The following is a 21717-nucleotide window of genomic DNA, read 5'->3' as shown; positions in this document are numbered from 1 at the left end:
TCAAAAAAAATAAAATACTTGGGAATCAACCTAACAAAAGAGGTGAAAGACTTATACAATGAAAACTACAGAACCCTAAAGAGAGAAATAGAAGAAGATCTTAGAAGATGGAAAAATATACCCTGTTCATGGATAGGCAGAACTAACATCATCAAAATGGCGATATTACCAAAAGTTCTCTATAGGTTTAATGCAATGCCAATCAAAATCCCAACGGCATTTCTTGTAGAAATAGAGAAAGCAATCATGAAATTCATATGGAAAAATAAAAGACCCAGAATAGCAAAAACAACGCTAAGCAAGAAGTGTGAATCAGGCGGTATAGCGATACCAGACTTCAAACTATACTACAGAGCAATAGTAACAAAAACAGCATGGTACTGGTACCAAAACAGGCGGGTGGACCAATGGTACAGAATAGAGGACACAGAAACCAATCCACAAAACTACAACTATCTTATATTTGATAAAGGGGCTAAAAGCATGCAATGGAGGAAGGATAGCATCTTCAACAAATGGTGCTGGGAAAACTGGAAATCCATATGCAACAAAATGAAACTGAATCCCTTTCTCTCGCCATGCACAAAAGTGAATTCAAAATGGATCAAGGAGCTTGATATCAAATCAGAGACACAGCGTCTGATAGAAGAAAAAGTTGGCTAGGATCTACAGTCGGTGGGGTCGGGCTCCAAATTCCTCAATAGGACACCCATACCACAAAAGTTAATAACTAGAATCAACAAATGGGACTTACTCAAACTAAAAAGTTTTTTCTCAGCAAAAGAAACAATAAGAGAGGTAAATAGGGAGCCTACACCCTGGGAACAAATCTTTACTCCTCACACTTCAGATAGAGCCCTAATATCCAGAGTATACAAAGAACTCAAAAAATTAGACAATAAGAGAACAAACAACCCAATCAACAAATGGGCCAAGGACCTGAACAGACACTTCTCAGAGGAGGACATACAGTCAATCAACAAGTACATGAAAAAATGCTCAACATCTCTAGCTGTCAGAGAAATGCAAATCAAAACCACCCTAAGATACCATCTCACTCCAGTAAGATTGGCAGCCATTAGGAAGTCAAACAACAACAAGTGCTGGCGAGGATGTGGGGAAAAGGGTACACTTGTACATTGCTGGTGGGACTGAAGATTGGTGCAGCCAATTTGGAAAGCAGTATGGAGATTTCTTGGAAAGCTGGGAATGGAGCCAGCATTTGACCCAGCTATTCCCCTTCTTGGTCTATTCCCTAAAGACCTAAAGAGAGCATGCTACAGGGACACTGCTACATCGATGTTCATAGCAGCACAATTCACAATAGCAAGACTGTGGAACCAACCTAGATGCCCTTCAATAGATGAATGGATAAAAAAAATGTGGCATTTATACACAATGGAGTATTACTCTGCATTAAAAAATGACAAAATCATAGAATTTACAGGGAAATGGATGGCATTAGAGCAGATTATGCTAAGTGAAGCTAGCCAATCCCTAAAAAACAAATGCCAAATGTCTTCTTTGATATAAGGAGAGTAACTAAGAACAGAGTAGGGACGAAGAGCAGGAGAAGAAGATTAACATTTAACAGGGATGAGAGGTGGGAGGGAAAGGGAGAGAGAAGGGAAATTGCATGGTAATGGAAGCAGACCCTCAGGGTTATACAGTGGAGGAGGTAGAGAGAGAGGAGGGGAGGGGAGGGGAGAGGTGGGGAGGGGGGAGGGTGGAGGATGGGAAAGGCAGCGGAGCACAACAGACACTAGTATGGCAATTTGTAAATCAATGGATGTGTAACTGATGTGATTCTGCAATCTGTGTATGGGGTGAAGGTGGGAGTTCATAACCCACTTGAATCAAAGTGTGGAATATGATATGTCAAGAAATTTGTAATGTTTTGAACAACCCACAATAAAAAATTAAAAAAAATTATGTGCATGTATGAATATGTCACAACAAACCCCACTATTATGTATAATTATAATGCACTAATAACAACACAGAAAATGAGTGAACGGCAGAAAGATCCTTAGGGGTAAGGGAGCAGGGGTGGGAGAAGGGCAAGGGGAGGTTCAGGGGACTGAATTAAAACAAGTTATATTCCGTGCTTTTATAATTATGTCAAAATAGATTCTACCTCCATGTATAACTAAAAAGAACCAATAAAAAATTAAAAAAAATAATCTAAAAAAATGTAATGAAAAATGGTCACTGAAGATTCAGTATTCCCAGGATCAGAGAAGAAAGGAGGGGGTCCACAGCTCAGGTAAGGTTTGACCTGAGTAATGGAGAAAAGAGGCCTCTCCTCTGCTTGCTGGCTGGAGGGCTAGGTATAAGGATGAGTGCAGATGCAGGTGAGATTGTTAGTGGTGCCTGGAGAGGGAGGTGGGTCACACCTGATGGCTTCCATTTCCAGGGTGAGTTGGAAAGCAAGGCAGATCAGCTTCCCCTAAGAGCTAAGCAGAGGTCATGAGCAGAATGGCAAATGTTTAGAAAGACTGGAAGGACAACTGACCAAGGGCACATCAATGGGTTATCTAAGAGTATGGATTATTTAAGAGTATGGATGTGATCCCTTGATCTGTTCTGTCAATATTGTATCTACTCGACTAACATGAACACAGCCATTTTCCAACTGCCAAAAAGGTTTCCATGTGCATATCACATTTAACCTCTTTTACAAATCTTTGTTGTTATCAGTCCTGTTTTATAGAAGAGGACAATGAGGCCAAGTGAGGAAAAGCGACTTCATGAATACAGGGAGTGGAAGAGGAGCATTTGGACTCTTGTCACTGTATGCATCACCTCTACACATATTTCCACCCTGTCATCTCCACAATGTTTAACAAACATTATGTCCCACTGGCCTTTGAGTCCTTTTATGCTTGGAAAATTGTGATATTCAGGATGTAGAGAAAGAAGGAAGGAGATCTGGGTCAGTTCAAGGGCAGACGCACATCTGCCTGGACAGCAGTGAATGTGGCATGTTGGTTAGGGACAAATTCAGAGAAGAGTTCTGCATAGCTTATTGGAATTAAATAGCCTTTGCTTAGCAACTGCCAGTGCATTAAAGAGTTTGAGAAGCTTTGAAGTAGAACAAAGGGACTCCAAAGGCTGTTTGGAGAATTGAGAGGGAAGCAGAGCTGGTGCTTAGGGCCCTGATCTGCCAGTGCCTCCTTAGGGAGGGGTGTGGCTTCAGGATACAGGTCTGATCTTGGAATGGGGGTTGGGCACAACCTACCTAGAGGGTCACTTTTAAGTGAGCTGACCACAGATCAATGGTGCCCACCTTTTCCAGGGTCACTCCTGGGGCTGGCCAGCTGCTAGTAATACTCCTGTCCCAGCTTTCCCACAGGAAGCACCCGCTGTCCACTGATGACAGTCATTACACTTGTTTGTTTAAAGCATCATTAGTCCTGTAATCACAGATGCATAGTCTCAAAAAATGAGAAAGGCCAATATCTGAGGGCAGCAGCTCAGATCCCTTTCAGAAGGTTGGTGCTAAGATGACAGTTCTGAGTCCAGCCTTAAGGGAATACAAACAATTTGCTAAGCTCCTTTTAAACTCTGCAATGAAACACTCAATGCTCCAGATAGTGGCTGTTCCATAAGCCAGTGTCACTGACTGACTAGAAGGCACATGCAGTCCCCGGACAATTCACAATGCACTTGTAGCACAGATGAGAAATAAATATTTGCAATTGTAGGCCAATTAGATTTGGGAGAGTTTGTTACTGCAACATAGCTTTTAGAAAGGGTTAGAACAAAATTGCATTAAAACATTTTTCACTGCTAGTAATTTATGATGAAGGGGTATAGCTATGTGGTAAAACATATATTTAGCATGTACAAGACTCTCAGTTCACCTCGTAGCACCAATCTACTACCTCTCCCATAAAAAAAAACAACACATTCATGAGCAAGAAAAAGAGATGGAGAAAGTTTCAGTGAAAGCAAATGGGCGAGCAGTTAAATATTATGAGCAAAAAAATGGAACAATTTGAGCAACAAGATGGGTAACTTAATTGGCTTAATAGATTATAGCCCAAATTTTGAAGTAAATATGGTGAGTCCCTACTTATATGCATAAAAGATTGAATAACAAACAGGGGAGAAAAAAAACCTTCCTTATAAAAGAATTTTTGATGATAGACTTCATGTAGATACTGCACTCTCCAGGATGTGGGCTTAATTGTTCACCCCCCATTCAAAGGTAGGATGAACTAAATGACTTGTATCCAAAGAATCAAATAAGGAAAGGGGAGAAAAGTAACTTTACAGTCAAGAAATCTGACAGATCCCACCATGTGTTGAAGGTTAACATCACCAGGGATAATGTCACCTCAATCTTACATGCCCTCTGATATGATGCAATGATTAGGGAATGATCACCTGCTTGGACTTCTGTCCAAAGCTCCATGACCCCAGGTAAACCATGAGAAAAATGTTACACAAACTGTTTTAGTCAGCTTTTTTGCTGCTGTGACTAAATGACCCAACTAGCACAACTGTAGAGGAGGAAGAATTTTATTTGAGGGCTCACAGTTTCAGAGGTCTCAATCCACAGACTGCCAGCTCTATTTCTCAGGGCTTCAGGTGAGTCAGGAACAAAATGGCAGAAAAGTATGGCAGAGAGAAGCAGCTTATGTGGTGATTAGAAAATAGAGAGAAAGTCCACTTGCCAGATACAAATATACACCCAAAACCACGCCCCGATTCCACCTCTTCCAGCCACATCCTACCACTTCAGTTACTGCTCAGTTAATCCCTGCCAGGGATTAAATCACTGATTGGGTTAAGACTTTTACAATCCAATCAGTTCTCCTCTGAATCTTCTTGCTTTGTCTCACACGTGAGCTTTTGGGGGACAACTCACATCCAACCCATAAAACAAACTCAATGGCAAGGTCTTCTTGAAACTATCAAGGTCATGAAAAGATAGAGAAAATCTGAAAGACTGTCATAGAGGAGACTAAGGAGACTAACTAAATGTAGTGTGGTAGCCTGGATTAAATACTGGATTAGTGGAAAACTGGTGAAATAAAAACAAAGCCTGGACTTTAGTTAATAGTAATGTATCAATGTCTGCATTTTAGCTTTGTTTGATGATCACAGAAGATGTTAACAACAGGGGGAACCAGATAAGGAAAATATGAAAGTTTAGAACATGAATATGAAAGTTATTTCAAAATGGAAAGTACATTTAAAAAAAAAACAATGGGAATTCTCCCAGTCCTTCATCTTAAGCCCCAGTGTGAATCTGAGATGGGACATGGAAGTCACTATTGTCTCAGGTATACACTGTCCTACTGTCTCTTGTAGGTAAAATAGCTCATTGTGCCAAATGCAATTTTTCTGTTTACAGACAAGTATTTTTGGATCAATTTTATCCCCCAAATTACATAAGAGAGTCACTTCATCAGGTACTTAACAAAGAAATAATAATGAACCCCTTAAACTAGTGGAAAATTGCCTAGTAAAAAAGGTATTGTGAAAATTTAGGGAAATTTAAAGAGTAATGTTGGCAACTTGGTTTCTATTTTATGAATAGATTTTTAAACTTAACCATGTATAATATATGGGTCTACTCTGGGCAGTCTTCTTTGTAATTTTTCAAAGTTTCTGAATGTTCATTAATGGACAATTCCATAAAGGAAAACAATGACCATGTTGTTGAGTCAGATCCAGACTTCTTTAGCATGTAATTTCCTTTGGCCAAAGACAGGTTCAGGTTAAGTGGGTGACCTTCCACTCATTCAGGCAGAAGTGAGGCTGCCACTGTGGGAGACTTCTGATGGCATGGATTGCAGGCTTTCATTGGTCATAATGGTCACTCATTGGTAACCTCTCCTCTACTGGTGCAGGATGGAAGGATGGGGAATTTGATGAATAATATCATGTAGTCAAGAGGCAGTGGGCAACAGAGGTAGTTTTGCTGTTATCATGTAAACAGTAATTGTTATTAATGCCCTTGTCTTCCCTGGCATGACTCCCCAGGGCTCCTATGGTAGAGGGTAAACCCTGCAGAGGCAGCACTCTGCTTTATATTGACTAATTTCCCTACCAGCCACCCTACAATAAGCTCCCCAGGGGCTTATTGCATGATCCCAAGGCTGATAAGAGAAGGCAATGATCATAGTTTGGGAACTTGAAAGGAGGCTCACAGACCTTTGGCACTCCTACCCTGGGCCAGTTTCTTGGGTCTCTTCCTGTCTGGAGTAAAATACTCCATTTAATCAGGATTAATAAGTACTGACAGGGCCACTGACAATACCCTGAGTTCCATGAAGAACAAGGGTCAGGGACTGACAGTCCTTGCCCCTTAGTCCCCCCGCCCCCGGCACATTTAACCCCATCTGAAATGCAGTCTTTTCCCAGTTGTGAAACACCCAGGAAAGAGATTATAATATTACCCTTATCTGAGGGAATACATTCTAAGACCCCCCAGTGGATGCCTGAAGTCTCTGATGGCATCAAATCCTATAATTTAATGTTTTTTTCATCTTAACTAAGCTTTTATCAAGTTCTACGGCCATAACTCATGCAGTTCAAGGTGTGATGGCAAAATTAGCATGTATTTCTTATTTCTTCATGATTTCACAGAAGTTCTTACCATAGATCTTAGTAACTTAAGCACACACATTTTTCTTTCCTTGTTAAGAACTTCTACCTTCTTGTTTGAAAAAAGCATTTTAAGGTGTTTCTTTGACATATAGGAATTTCCAGGATCATTATTAAATAAAATAAGGGTTACATGAGTACAAATACTCTAATACCATGATAGTCTAACTGGTGACTGATCGATGATGCCTGAATTAAAAACAAAACAAAACAAACCATACAACTTACATGGCTACCTAAGTGACTCATGAGCATGGGTTTGCTGTACTAATGGATGATTCACATCTTGGAGGGACAGGGTAGGATGGTACAAAATTTCATCACAATACTTAGAATGGTGTGCACTTAAAATTTACAAAATGTTTATTTCTAGAATTTTTCCATTTAAAATTTTCAGATCATGAGTACCTGAAACTGCAGAGAGTAAAACTGTGAACTACTGTACCTAAACAGTTTAGGTATTGTGCATCTTCCACTTAAAGCTGACATATCTACCTTTAAATGCAAGTTCTTACTGGAGACCAGGGTTAAGTTAAATAATAGAGGCAATTAATAAAAAAGAAAAAAATTAAATAAAATGCTGTTTCTTGGAAAATCATGCATAATATCCATATGTGTGCCCATAACATATTAGCAGACCCTTATGAAGAAGGTACACTGTGTGCAGAGTGTCAGAGCAGCCTGAGCTCCCATCCAGCTGTGGTTGTGGTCCAGGGGTCTCCGGGGGACGTCTGTTTGGATGACTCAGGCCAGGAGACGCTTTTTCTTTGAGCGCCCAGATAATTGCACTTTTCTCTGCTGTGGAGACATAGCCCCTGGATCCTTAATAAATGTCAAGCAATACAAGAGTAATAATCATATTTCCAGCAATAATGACAAACAACTGGGGCTCAGAGTGGGTGAAGAGGGACCAGATCACCACAGTGCAATTCATCTCTTGTTAAATTCACTCACATATTAATTTCTAAGATGAACAGTGGTTTCTAATTTGTCTTTTTTGAACTGTGATGTTTTTATTAAATTCAATCATCATGAGTACACAGAGAATGACTACTTGAAAAAAAAAAACCCACTCTGGTAGGGCTGAGGATGGATGTTTTAAAATTGCAGATAGTCAGCCTTCTTAAGGAAGCCATCCTCCTCTTTGGGTGTCAGGACCTCTGTGTGGCTCAGATGGATGGGGGTGCCACTAGGCTGGCCTTTCCTGAACTTGGTTTCTTCTCTCAGACTGAGAGTCTCTCTCAGACTCTTTCTTGGAAATTATGCTGTAAAGTCTTACTTTCCGAGGCTGGGGCCAAAATGTAGTGATATAGAAAGGCATCCAGAGGAGAGATGGAGGTGAAGACCTACCCTGGGATCTGCACCCATAGAAACATCTTCCCCCTAATCAGGAGGCACACTATTAGGGAATGAACAGTACCATCCCCCACAAGCTCATATGTTGAGGTCCTAACCCCTACCACTTCAGAAGGTGACTTGCATTTGGAGATAGGTCCGTTAAGGAGGTGACTGAGCTTAATAGAGGCTATTAGTGCAGGCCCTAATCCAATCTGACTGGGGTCCTTGGAAGAGTAAGAGGCACCAGAGGCATGTAGTGAGAAGAAGCCATGTATGAACCAAGAAGGAATCAAAATGGGCTCCAAAAGACACCAAACCAGTGCTTCTGGCACTTTGTCCTCTATCATCCAGAACTGTGAAAACAGAAATGTCTGTTATTTAAGCTGCCCAGGGGGTGGTATTTTTTTATTTTTTATGGCAGCCTGAGAGGACTGATAGAGGGCCAGTACCCCTTATCCAAAATGCTTGGGATCAGTGTGTTTCTGATTTTGTATTTTTTCAGACTTCAGAGTATTTGCATATACATAATGAGATATCTTGGGGGCTATCTCATGAATACAAACATTAAAATAATTTATATTTTATATATACCTTATCCACATACCTTGAAGGTAATTTCATCTAATTTGACCCATCACAAACCAGATATGGAATCTTCCACTAGTAACATCATGCCAGTGTTCAAAAGGTTTTGGACCTTGGAAAACTTGGAATTGGGATTTTTTTTGGCTAAGGATGCTCAACATGTACAGGTGCTTACACTCCAAATAATTCCTGGCCCTGAGGCACCTGAATACCGCAACAGACATTTCTCAGAACGTAAACAGAGACTGGAGTTTACCCGGAAGGTTCCTTTTTTTTAACTGGGCACGGTGGCACATGCCTGTAATCCCAGCGGCTCGGGAGGCTGAAGCAGGATTGAGAGTTCAAAGCCAGCCTCAGCAAAAGTGAAATGCTAAGCAACTCAGTGAGACTCTGTCTCTAAATATAACATAGGGCTGCAGATGTGACTCAGTGGTTGAGTGCTCCTGAGTTCAATCTCTGGTACCAAAAGAAAAAAAAGAAAAAAGAAAAGATTCCTTCTTTAGTCTTTAAGGAGAGCAACACCCTCGGCCAGGACCTCTAGTCACTGCCAGCCTCCAGCATAGAACCTTTAACCTGACCCCTGAGGACAGTATTGAGGACAGCACTGCTGCTACCTGGGCCCATGGCGGGACTTCCTAAGGCCACCCACAGCCCACCTGCTCTTCAGGATGATGCACCCATCTGCTCACCCTGGCACTCTTGGGGCCCATGCAGGACTGGACTGTAGAAGGCCCTTGTTGGTCTGAATGAGGTTCCTAAGTAACCTGGCAAATGAAAACCTTTCTTCTCCCTTAGGTTGGGCCCTCATAGATGCAGCCATTATGTATAAAAAATAGATAGGCCTGGTTTATTTTCAAAGTCTCTTTTCAGTCAGTGAGTCCCAGTTCCTGCCCTGGTCTAGGTATTGTCCTGGCCCAAGCACCTTGGAGATGAGCAGGGTACACAGGTGGCCCATCAGTGCTTTGAAACTCTTCTGCATGGGGTAATAAGAAAATTACTCTTTTATAGAGAGGAGTCCCTCAGGATCATAGCCATACTGGAGAAGACTTGGCATGCTGTCAGAAGGGACAGTGTTCTTGAAGTACTCCTGTTTTTCCAATAGCTGGGGGGCAGGGGAGTGGAGTGAAATCTAAGCAGACAGGACCATATTTGCCCAAAGATAGGGATGGGAGAAACAAAGGGTACATTATTACAACATAGGAAAGTGGGTCTAATAGGAGCAAAGACTCTGCAGGACTGTGGCAAGAAATGAACTTGGAAATAGTCAAGGTCAGCTGAACAAGGCATCTTACTGCGTTATGATGGGTCTGAATCTACCCTGGACATCGTGGGACCCAATAACGGGTTTTGATCAGGGACATGACATTATTAGGTCTGATCTTTAAAAACTCAAAGTGAGGATGGCATAAAGATAGGGTGTGGCAAAGGAAGCTACTAGGCAGGGACCATCTGCTTTGTTCACCTAGCAACCCTATTCTTAAGTCCAGGGCCTGCCTCTTGGAAGAAGCAAGCTGATACAGGAGGAATCAATATGTGAACTCTCCTGCCTCCAGTCCATGATGGCATACAGAAAGCTGAACCCAGTGTTGATGCTCAATCTTTACAGATTGAATATTTATGATCTCAGTTACCCATGAATTGACTTTCTTTTATTATTATTTTTTTCCTGATCTCATTTCTTTATTGCTTGTATCCTCATTTAAAAGTGCTATAAATCTTCAAGAATACAAATAAATACAGCAAATTAAGTTAAGTTAAACCAGATATGATAGTCCAGCAATTCTAAGCCATCAACTGACCACAAGGCAGATGGTCATGATTGAATGTCCCTTTATTTCTCTTCCTCACCACCAATCTGTCCTTACATTGTTTTTCCTCCCGCTGCCCCTCTGAATCTCAGGCCACGCTCCTCTAAAACCTACTTACACAGTTTCTCTTCTAGGAACCTCCTATTACATCATAATTTCACTTTCCTTAAAAAGCCTTAGAAGGAAGGTGTTACAGTTAGGGATTGTACCTTTTCTCATCAGATTCCTTTAGCCTTAACCCAAGGTCCTGGGATATGGTAGGAAATCAATAAATGCATGTGGAATGTTGTGGGAAAAATTGCTTAGAGTGGGAATGGGTGTTTAGTAGATAAGCAATGGAGAGCTAGAGAAGAATGGAAATGGAGAAGCAGATGGAGTCAAAGCATAGATATACTCTCTGAATCCCTGAAAAACTTGGGATGATGCTTGGCAACTGGTTTCTACTACCCTCCTCTACCCTCTGGGAAGATCAAATTCCTCTATTTGATCTCTGTACTTTGCCCACAGGATCTCTCTCTGTTCTCAGAATATGAAGTCATTCCCATCCTCAAGCCATAGCCCTAGATGAGTCCTTCCCAAGCTCTTATCCCCAGCAGTTGCAGGGCTCTTCTTTACTCTCAACCCATTATCACTTCCCCGGAGAAGCTTTCTCACACCTTCCAAACTACAGCAATGACCAGCCAGTGTCCAGCAGATCATATATGTCCTTCAGGTTATTTCCTATTACCTAATATTTTCTCACCTATTTATTTTTGCTTCCAGTCTGTTTCCCCTCAGACAGACAGAAGGTGCATTATCTGTTTTACTCAATTGTCATCCAAATCCTTATAGTGGGTCCTAGATGCAGAAACACACTAATCAAGTACTGGTCCCACCCTGGCTTGCTTAGTTACACCTTCTATTTACTCAAGGATCTAAGCCATTTTCTTCATTGGTTCTGCTATGCTAGGTGAGCCCAGCGACCTCTGACACTCACTCTTGGCCCACCCACGACTGACCTGAATGCTTTCTTCTCCTGCCCCCACTCTCCCCTCCACCTTCCATCTGTCTTCCTCCCTCCTTTGTCAGGCCAGCGAGCCAAGTTTTCATCAACCCCCATCAAGGATGGCAAAGAGAAGAAAATTTCTGAACTTCCTGTTCTGAGACTTTGAAAGACTTTTTTAATTAACCAAAATGGTTTCTCATAATAGATGGGTCCCAGGGCGAGAACGCGGCTGTAACTCACGCGACAGGCGCCTCGGTGGCGGGGCTACAAGCAGGGCGCCTAGCGGGTTGTGAATGGCAGCAGCGCCTCAGGAGGGCCCCAGACTGATTCTCCACTCCACGACCATCTGCCGTTTTATCATTTATATAGTTTGGGACACTTCTGTCTTTTGGAATGCTAAGACTTTTTTTTTTTTTTGCATTGATGAATATATTAAGTTTTAAATATTTAAATTAAGAGAAATTAAAAAAATGTGTTGCCCTCATAAGTCATAATTTTTAAAAACTGAAAGCATTTCCTGGGATGAAAATATCTTGCCCTCACCACAATTCAGTTTTCAGATTGCAGGTATACCTCTCATTAGGAAACCCAGTGAACACAAATCTGAACCTTAAATAGATCCTAGGCATAATTATCCTTTCAAATAAAGGACTACGTTTAGTTTTCAAAAGGACTTGCCCCAGTTTTCCTTTAAATTGCCAAATTCCTCAATTAATTTCAAATCTGCTTTTATTTATTAAATTATTTGTACAGATACCACCTTTTTTTTTTTTTCCTGAAACCCATCTACTGTGACTCTTCTTGCAGGCCATCTAACTAGGTAGATAAATAACAATACCACATGGATTCTTTAAATTAGGGCTATGTGTTATTTATCTTTACATTCTTAGCAAGCAATGCTATGTCTAGTCAATAAATTTATGCACTGAATTACATATGGTAAAGTATTTATTATGGACATTAAAATATTGGAGTTGAGCTACAAACTGGGATCTTAAATTACTGAAATATTTCTCCATGATATCCATTGTATATAGAAATAAACATAATTAACCTGACTTTAATAAAATAAGTCACTATAGAAGAAAAAGGAAAGAGAGCCAGTAAATAACCAGCAGAAGGAGGTGAGAAGATTTAGTTAAGTCTTCAGACTAGGCATGTCTGTTTGGGTAGAAGTCTTTGGAGCAGGAACTGACCATCTTTCCCTAAGTACTTTTAAAAGTATGATTTAGATATGATACACCTTGCAATGGGCAATGGTGACCTCAGGTGGAAAATATTCTATTAATTTATGAAACTTGCATAACTTTAGTACCTGCTTGCTAGGATGGGTTCAAGCAAACCAGCTTTAACCCCAGCTCTCCTGATGACAAATGACCAAGCGTAGTCAGAGGTGACTTTCTGCCACTCACAGGTGATGAAGCCTACAGTGAGCATCATCCCTTAGTGAAGTTCTGAGCAAGGAAGAATTCAGGTAGCAATAGAAAATTGTAATCATGGGATAAAGCAAATTACTGCTGCTGTTGATTATTCATTTTGCATGTGGATTTTGCAAGCTTAAGTTATGACATGGCAGGCTACATTTTATATTAAGTTAAAAAACACATTCAAAAGGAAAAACCTTATAGAGAAATTTCTATTGGCTAGACAAGGTAAATGTTTGTTCACATCTGATCAGAATTATCTGATTTTTAACAGTGGAATTCTTTTAGTAATTTTAGGGGTTTTTTTGGCTGGCTATTGTAATTTTCATGAATGAGCAAAAGGAGCTCTTCTGGGTGGATGACTGAGAGGGTGACCTTCCTCAGATGAATGCAGACCATAGCACAACTCACAGCTTACCACAAAGCTCAGACAGAGGTCAGGACCCACCTCATAGACCCCCACCTTGGTCCTGGTGCAGGTCAGTGATCTGGATGGTGATGCCACAGCTCACTGCAGGCCAGAGGTCTCAGGTCCACCTAACCCATGGTGTAATCAGGTTGCCTGAACACCCTGGGAGACCAGATGCAATCTGCTTGGACCATCAGGATACCTGTCTACACCCACATCAATGGACAGCTAGTGGTTCAGCTAGCTCTATTCATAGCCAGGCCCTGACTTGATACTTTCAAGGGGAAAAGACAGTCTGCCTAGGCCTGTGTATTCTCAGAATTTGACTGAAATCTTTACACAAAGCAAGGGACATTTCAGCACCAATCATTCCTAGAAAACCCATCCAAGAAGAGATTGAGGGAGTCAGGTGTCATGAGAGAAGAATTTTCCTTTTCATTTGAGTCAGATAACATCAGCTCAATGTTCAAATGGCCAATATTTTCATATGGGATGATGAAAGAGAGGGCATCCCCTGCGCTGGACAGTCCACTTTAATAAGAGAAGGGCATTTCAGAATTCAATCAGGATTGTTCAAAGCACTGAGACTTTCAACTTGGTGGCTTCTATCTTGGGAATTTTTTCTTTTTCATAGGTATCCAGGGACTTGGTGATATTCCAAGTTCTTAACCTAAGGATGCTACTGCATTTAGTATGCTCATTCCAGATGTCATGGTTCACCAGAAGCTAAGGGGCTGCCCAAAGAAAGCAGAAAAAAAAAATGTAAACTTGGTTGGAACCAAAAACAGCTGAACCACAAGTTTGATAAGTTGTTTCTCTCATGGGTAAGGAGGGGGACATACCTAACCTGCTCTCATCAAATCATTGATTACATTCCCTAACCTAACTGGCAGGAAGGCTACATTAAAAGATTTTTCCTAAAACATCTTTAAAGTGCAAGCTTGGCTAGAGATTTTAAATTTACGGGAATTTTTCAGAAGAAAAAAAATTAGTGTATTCTCTTTTGAACACAAAGGACACACCATAAACAAACATATTAAATAAAATGATCAAATAAGAAAAAAACACAAAGCACAACAACAAATATATCAGCTCAATGCTCCGTGTCATGTAATAGAAAATCTTGCTATTATTCAAACGTTGAACAGCCGAATGGCAACTTTAATATACACCGCTAATAGTAAAATGACTGCTTTTATTGAAGAAGAAGAAAAAAAATCTATGTTGCTCTAAGCAGTTTTGAAATGAATATCTGATTCAAAACTTCCCCTGTGCATATAATCGCATGCTAATTTACATTTTAATTACTTCCTAAGAAATCAAAAGCATTTGTTGACAGTAGAACATAATGTCAACTTCACGGTGCACTGTTGGTGGATGCCTAATGAACTTAATTAGATAATTAGTGATGTTAATTATCCTTCTATTATGAAGATAAAGATGTCTCACAAATGATGCACTTGGTAAAGAAACATCATTAAAGGTATCAGTGTTTGCTTTGTTCATTTACATCTATTTTTCAAACTCCTGTAACAGGGGTTTATGATAGACTAGTGACATTTAAGACTTGCTTAAAATGGAAAAAGAATGCCCACTGTCTTCCATCAGTCTGATGCTGTCCTACCCCCTGTTGTGGATACTAACACTGTGATGGTTGCTGCTACTTTTACAAAACCTCTGCTGTGAGTAACTACAGTCACACGTGGCATGACAGCATTCTGACCAATAATAGACCACACATACTACGTTGCTTCCATAAGATCATTCAGGAGCTGAGTAATTACCATCACCCATTGACACCATAGCTGACCTAGTGTCACAACCCACACATTGTTCATGTTAGTGATGTAAACAAACCAACTGTATGTACAGTATGTAATGCTCCGTAGTGATTATAAACAACTATGTAGCTCATTTATGTATTTACCATAATCTGCTTTTAATAGTTATTTTAGATTGTATTCCTTCTACTTGATAAAAACATCACCTATAAAACAGTATGCTCGGGGCTGGGGTTGTGACTCAGTGGTAATGCACTTACCTAGCATGCAAGAGACACTGGGTTCGATTCTCAGCACCACATACAAATAAATAAAGGTCCATCAACAACTAAAAAATATTTTTAAAAAAACAGTATGATCTGTTATACCAGCAGCAGCCTCATCTGCCTCAAGTTCATCATTGCTCTTTGTATCATTTTATCATGTGCTTGACTTAATCATGTTGTTTTGTTCATCGTGGCTCTGAGAGCAATAGGCTATGCCATACATCTGCCAGGCAGCCTGGGTGTGTTGTAGCTATACCATTTAGGTTTGCATAAGTGCACTTACAGATGTTCAGACATTATAGATGTTCAAACAACAAATCACCTGATTGAAGGATGCATTTCTGAGAATGTATCTTCCTTAAGTGACATGTGACTATGCTGTTCCTGAGCAGTTATGGTATGGAGTCTCTTGTTCAAACCAGCTCTTCCCAGCTCAATTCTCACTGATGGCATTTAGAGAATGGGTTTAGAGAATTGGATGTGGGAGTGTGTGTATGTTGTGTATTCATGTGTGTGTCAGTTCAGGGAAGAGAGGAAATGAGAGAAAAGGGCCCTGGTTAAGAGGCCAAACCACTGAAAGAAAACCTAAAGAGCTAATTTTCTCCCTTCTCCCCCACCTCTACAACCTGGCCAGATTTCCACAATCCTGCAGGGGTCCCCAGTTCATGACCCCCAACTTCATCACCTGGCACTTCACATTCTGGGTGTGACACTGTAACACAGCTCTCTGCAAGACTGAGGACTCTGACACACGCTACATGTACTTTTAGTCCAAGTGAGAAAGGAAACTTCTAATGTTTACAAATAAAATATTGGACTTCATTATTTTTCTCTTCCTATCCTCAGAATACCAACCACAACCAGAGTATAATGGAAGTCCTTTCTGGAAATAGTCCTGGCTTAGACAGCATAAGAAAGAGCTCCAAGATCAGGCTGCAAAGAGCTACAGTACTTTGGGGTCACTTATCTCTGGAAAAGCACCCAGGGACAGTAAATCTTTGGCAGTCTTGCCCACCACAATTAAGAAAATCAAGATCCCAGTTAGCAGAAGGTCTTAGTAATAGCACTCACACCAGTAAAGCAATTTATACTTTCCAAGTACAATTTTTTTTTTGCTTCTGGGTGGTTTTATTCTATTTAATTATTTGTTCCCATAACTTTTCCTACATTAAACAGAACAGAATGTTCCAAGAGTACAGAATTGCAATTTCTTATACAGTCCATGTATTCAGGCGTTCTGGGTCACTAATTCAGGCCACCAGATCCCAAACATCTCTTTTAAAGTTACATTCATCTCTTAGAGAAGCCCCTACTCTCTCTACCCCACAAACATTATCTTGCATTTATTACACTCTAATGTAAAAATATACAGCAGGTGACCTGAATTTCAGGTTTTCAAAGTTCCTGCAAGCTTTTAAACATGTTCATCTTTCTCTCTTTTATAACAGGACATCTCTGAGAATTCTGATCTCTATTTTCACAGTGACGTTTTGACTTCTTGGCTCTTCCCCTCTAATCTACCACTCATTTCCATTATGGCTATTTTCAAAAATCCATTTTCACCTCTGGGGTTCTCCTGATCATGCGCTTTTCAGTCCCAAAGTACTGAAATCGGGGGCTTGTCACCCCTCAAGAGCTACCCACCTCTAGTGCTATTCATTCCCACAATCCCAGAGAAGACAAAGCATTAACCTGGAAGGCAGCCTTGCCATGGGAGGACCTCGTTTTCCCTCTTCCTGAAACTCTGACAAATGGTTCTCTGTGGCTCAATGACCTGTGGGCCCCAGCAAGGTCATCACCCCTCATCAGCAGGGGACAATGCAAACCTAACAATGGCAGCCAAGAAGACCCAAGAACTGCTTGATCACTCCCCTGACAATTGCCAGAGCCTTCCAGTTCTGCACATTTGCTTTCTTTTCGGCAATTTTTATTTGGCTTTCATGATTTCTTTAAAGAGAAAATAAGTGTTCAGAAATAGTTACACATGTAAAGATCAATTGTCTAGGATACTGCTTCAGAATTATTCAGGGTACAATCTGAAAATGGGTAGTGACAGGGAGGCCGTAAGGGTTCACAACTGTTGAAGTGATGGATAGATACATAGGGAACCATTGTTAGTATTTTTTCTTCTTCTGTAGTATGTGTTTGAAAATTTCCACAAGGATTTGTTTTAAAGAGATAATGGATGAAGTGCTCAGAGTGGATGTTTACAAATGTCAGACCCTTGGCTATGGACCTCAGAAAGGGCTGCCTTTCATGGAATTGTTACTGATTTGCTGGTTTCAGCACCTTGTCCTCCTCCAGGGACAGAGATGGCTTCATGGCTGTGGCTGGGAGACAGCAGGCCTGGTGTGTGACCAGGTAAGGAGTAGATGGCTATGGATGGGCCCTGCTAGTCTCACAAGGGTGCTGGTGCATCCAATGTCTGGGCAAGAGGCCATCTTTAGAGGAACCCCAAGTCACCATGGGGCAAACGTCTAGACCTTGCCAGGGCAAAGGTACAAGTGCTACAAAAGTTCATCTGTGGTATTTTAGCAACCCCGGTATGTCAGCCTCAGTCTTCTGGTGCCTTCCAGTTTCCCTTCTGCTAATTTTCATAGGCCCCAACTTCCTTCTATGAGCTATTTCAGTTTTCTGACAAATGGCATTAAAAATAGGAAATGGAAGCTCTCCCATCCATCTCCCAAACCATGGAAGTGTGGTGGACATGGGGTGTCGAGCTCCTCTATACAATGTCCAAATTTTGGTTGAAGGGTGGCCTGTGGGCCTCCCTATCATGTGAAACCCACCTGGCTCCTTACATAGGAAGCATCTACATATCTACAGTGGGCAGTTGGTTCCAGGGGAAAAGTGGGGTGAAGTCTAGCTCACACTGCCCAACAAGACACAAGGTCAGGATTGTGTTTATCCTTTTAGGGGCAAGAAGTAGCCCTGCACTCCCACCCCTATTCCTCTGGCTCTTATTCATCCTCATGCTCTGCAGAGTTCCACAGAAACTTCTTAACCACATACTTTCCACACCCCTGTCAAGTCACACTCCTGCTAGGAAGAGAAATGGCTGGCAAGAGTGTGCACCCTGAATTTCTCCAAACCAAGGGTGAACAAGATTCCAGAACACCCTGAGTTGAATTTTGGTGACCTCAAGGGAGCCCAAGCACACATCCTCTGTCCAACAAGCGAACACCCTCAGCCTTTGCCATGCTACAGATGGTGACTCCATAGTCTGATTCCAGAAGGAAGTGAAATGGAGTCAGGGGAAAAGAAGAAATAGTATCTATTTAAAAAAGAGCATGTATCAAATAGACCTTGCTTCAAAGTTGTTCACCTGCCAAGAAGTAAACATTTTCTGCTGAAAATGAAGATAGGTAAGAAAAATTATGAATCCTATATCATATGTCTCACTCCCTGGAACAATTTATCAGTGCTATAGAGCTGTCAGCAGCTGACATGATAAGGAATAACACCAAATGAATAATGCTTCCTCCAATATCAACTCCTTTAATTACAAGCCTCTTCTTTCCAGAAGAGAGACAGAAGATGCAAAAACACCAATTTCATGCACTTGTGCCTGAATAATGTCTCCATGCTGCTTTTTCCAGATGGCGACCTCCTCACTGGAGGGACTAATGATGTGGGCATATTTAGGGAAAAACCAATAACGGAGTCTTTAACCTTCAACAACAAAAAGCATGTTGTACAAAATGTTCCTTGGGATACATTAGAAAATATCAATTACATTGCTCACTGAGGTGTAATCAGCTGTAATAATCAAAATTAATTTTTAAAAATAATTAAACAGACCCCAGGGCAAATAGTTGATGCTCTTATCCTATGACATCACAGTGTACATATGTACCTGAGAACTTGTGCCTTCTGGTAGCGACAAAGGCAGCTCATGGAGATGAGTGATGGATGTGGGGTCTGAAGGCTGGTGAGTTTCATCTCAGTGAAAGGAGGGGGAGCCTTCTATTTCCTCCTTCGGAACCCCTGCATGCTCATTCTCTAAGGGCCTGCTGCATGGCAGGCGCTGTGTCCAGCCCAGGCTGAGTTACTGATGTAGCCTGCTGCCCATAAAAGGTTAATTTTTTAAAATTAAAATATAGTACCCTTTGTTCCAAAATTAATTTGTCTTTAAAACTGCACAAAGTATTTTAAGGTGTTGAAAGGATATATAAATCAAATGAAAGAGAAAGTGAAGGTCAAGGGGAAGGGAGGTGTCAAACAAATTGTGTGTGTGAGTGTGTGTGTGTGTGTGTGTGTGTTACAGAAATTTATCCCATAACATGGGTGCAGTTCCAAAAGCCGGACCATGCTTATCTCTTTAAGCTTTTGAGTATCCATATTCCAGATCCAAGAGAAAAACACAATCAGTTACAAAATTTCTTCCACTGAGTTGCTGGAAGCACACAGTTCTTCCTGGTGCTAAAAGCTCAGGGAGACATTCTCCATGGCTGCCTGGAAGCTGCGGTGACCGCAGATGCCTCTATCCATCTCAGTGCAGCCACACAAGCCTTTGCTGCCCTGGGACACCCAGTATGTGCCTGCCTCAGTGCCATGATGTAATGTCCTCTCAGCCTGACCTGTTCTCTTCTTGAGCCTCACTTGGATCATGTTCTTTCTCAAATCTCCAATAACCCCTTGTTAGAAACAATTTTGCAAACCTCCTCCATCTAAATATCTGGGCACCTCTCTCTCTGCCTTCTTCCCTTTATGCTGCTAAATTTTTCCTGATTGCAAGCCACACCTCCAACATTTACAAATTTATCTATCTACTTATCATCTACCTTCACTCCCTAGAATCCAGGTCCATAAATGCAGAGAATATATCAGTTTTGTTCTCCACGGTAACCTTAGTGTTTAAAACAGGGCATAAAGTGAGTACTCAACATAAATATTTGTTAAACAGATGAATGAGAAGTGTGTTCAAAACACCAGTGCCCCTCAGGATGCAGCCTGGATGAGAGCAGGCTTTCTCCTCACTTCTCAGAACCAGGTGGCAGGGCAGCCCAGTCAAGCTCATTTCTGGTCTTCCCTTCCATGTTTAGGTTCTTTCTCCTTGCTCCCCGGGAGACTATGATTCCTAGGTTTTGGTAGGAAGAAAGCCTCCTTCCCCAGCTTCGTGGGCAGCTGCAGGCAGCCCTTTGCTCCTCCCTTCTACTCATCTGTTGGCTGTGTCTCCCAGTCACTGACCAGTGCCCATTCTGAGTGGTAGAGCTTGGGCTTCACCTCATTTCCCAAGTTGCACAGGCTGAGAGGTAGACTATGTCAGCTATCTGCTGCATCTCCCTGGGGGGCCCTTTCCTCTTCCTATAGTGATGTGCTCCATTGTAGAGATAAGGAGACAAAGACTCAGGGAAATTAAGGAATTTGTTCCAGAGTCTCCTGACCCTAAGATCTTATCCAGCAGCAACAAGTCTGCCTCTAAAGATAAGTCCATGACCCCAGCATTGGGGGAAACAAGCCTGATTGTGCTTTCCAAAGAGCCCCAGCAGTACCTCCAAGCTCACATGTTCATGTAGAAATTTGCCACTCCTATATGGGAGGTGGAGTCCTGTTCTCTTCCCTGGAACCTGAGCAGAACTCTCTGCCTGTCTCAACAATGTGATATCTGAAGAGAGGTCATGAAAAGCAGTGTGGCTTTGGCCTGGTGTGTGTTCTCATTCGTTCCTCCCCCACTACCCTTTCATCACTACCTCTGGAAATTCTGCCATCATGTTGTAAGAAAGCCCAGTTCATATGGAGAGGCTATGTGTAGGTGTTCCAGCCAAAGTCCCAGCTAAAGTGTCAACTTAAAGACAGCAGCAAACACCAGGTGTCTAAGTATTTGGGTTCTTGATGATCCTATTGTGGTTTGGATATAAGGTGTCCCCCCCACCCAAAGCTCCTATGTTAATGTAAGACGTAAAATTAGATTAGATAATGAAAGCTAGGACCTAATCAGTGGGTTAATGCATTTGATGTATTAATAATTTGAATGGATTACTGAGGGGTAACTATAGGCAGGTGGGGCATGGCTAGAGGAAGTGGGTCACTGCAGAGATGCCTTAGGGATTATATATTTTTGTCCCTGTCTCCTCTCTCTCTCTCTCTCTCTCTCTCTCTCTCTCTCTCTCTCCTACCCCCTCCCTCCCCGCCCCCTCTCTCTGTGTCCTGGTTAGTATAAGGTGATAAGCTTTTGTACCATTTTCCTGCCACACCTCTCTTCCTTGGTGTACAGAACAACAGAATTGGCCAATTGTGGACTGAACCTCTGAAACTGTAAGCTCAAATAAACTTTTCATCCTTTAATTTGTTCTTGCTCAGTATTTTGGTCACAGTGTTGAAAAACTGACTAATTCAGATTCCAGCTGATTTGTAGACATCATGGAGCAGAGACCCTATTCTCTTACTGTGCTCCAAATTCTTTGGAGTCACTGAGTTTGGGAATGATTTTGTTACATGGCTTTCAAAAAGCAGATTAGGAAAACCTCAATGACTCTGCCCCACACAGTCAAGCAGGC

The 21717-nt window shown here is 41.5% G+C and overlaps 1 protein-coding gene across 6 annotated transcripts in view; it reads right to left on the bottom strand.

The window, feature by feature from the left end:
• Wdfy4 (WDFY family member 4) overlaps positions 1-21717 on the bottom strand; it is a 282996-nt gene that overhangs the window by 125884 nt on the left and 135395 nt on the right. The gene's annotated exons all lie outside the window — the stretch shown is intronic.

Source organism: Marmota monax, unplaced genomic scaffold (genome assembly GCF_021218885.2).
Source record: "Marmota monax isolate L192 unplaced genomic scaffold, Marmota_monax_Labrador192_F-V1.1 WCK01_AAM20220418_F8-fsc00207, whole genome shotgun sequence".
Classification (NCBI taxonomy): Eukaryota; Metazoa; Chordata; class Mammalia; order Rodentia; family Sciuridae; genus Marmota; species Marmota monax.
The sequence above is the reverse complement of the archived record's forward strand: the minus strand, read 5'-3'. Positions and strand labels throughout refer to the sequence as shown.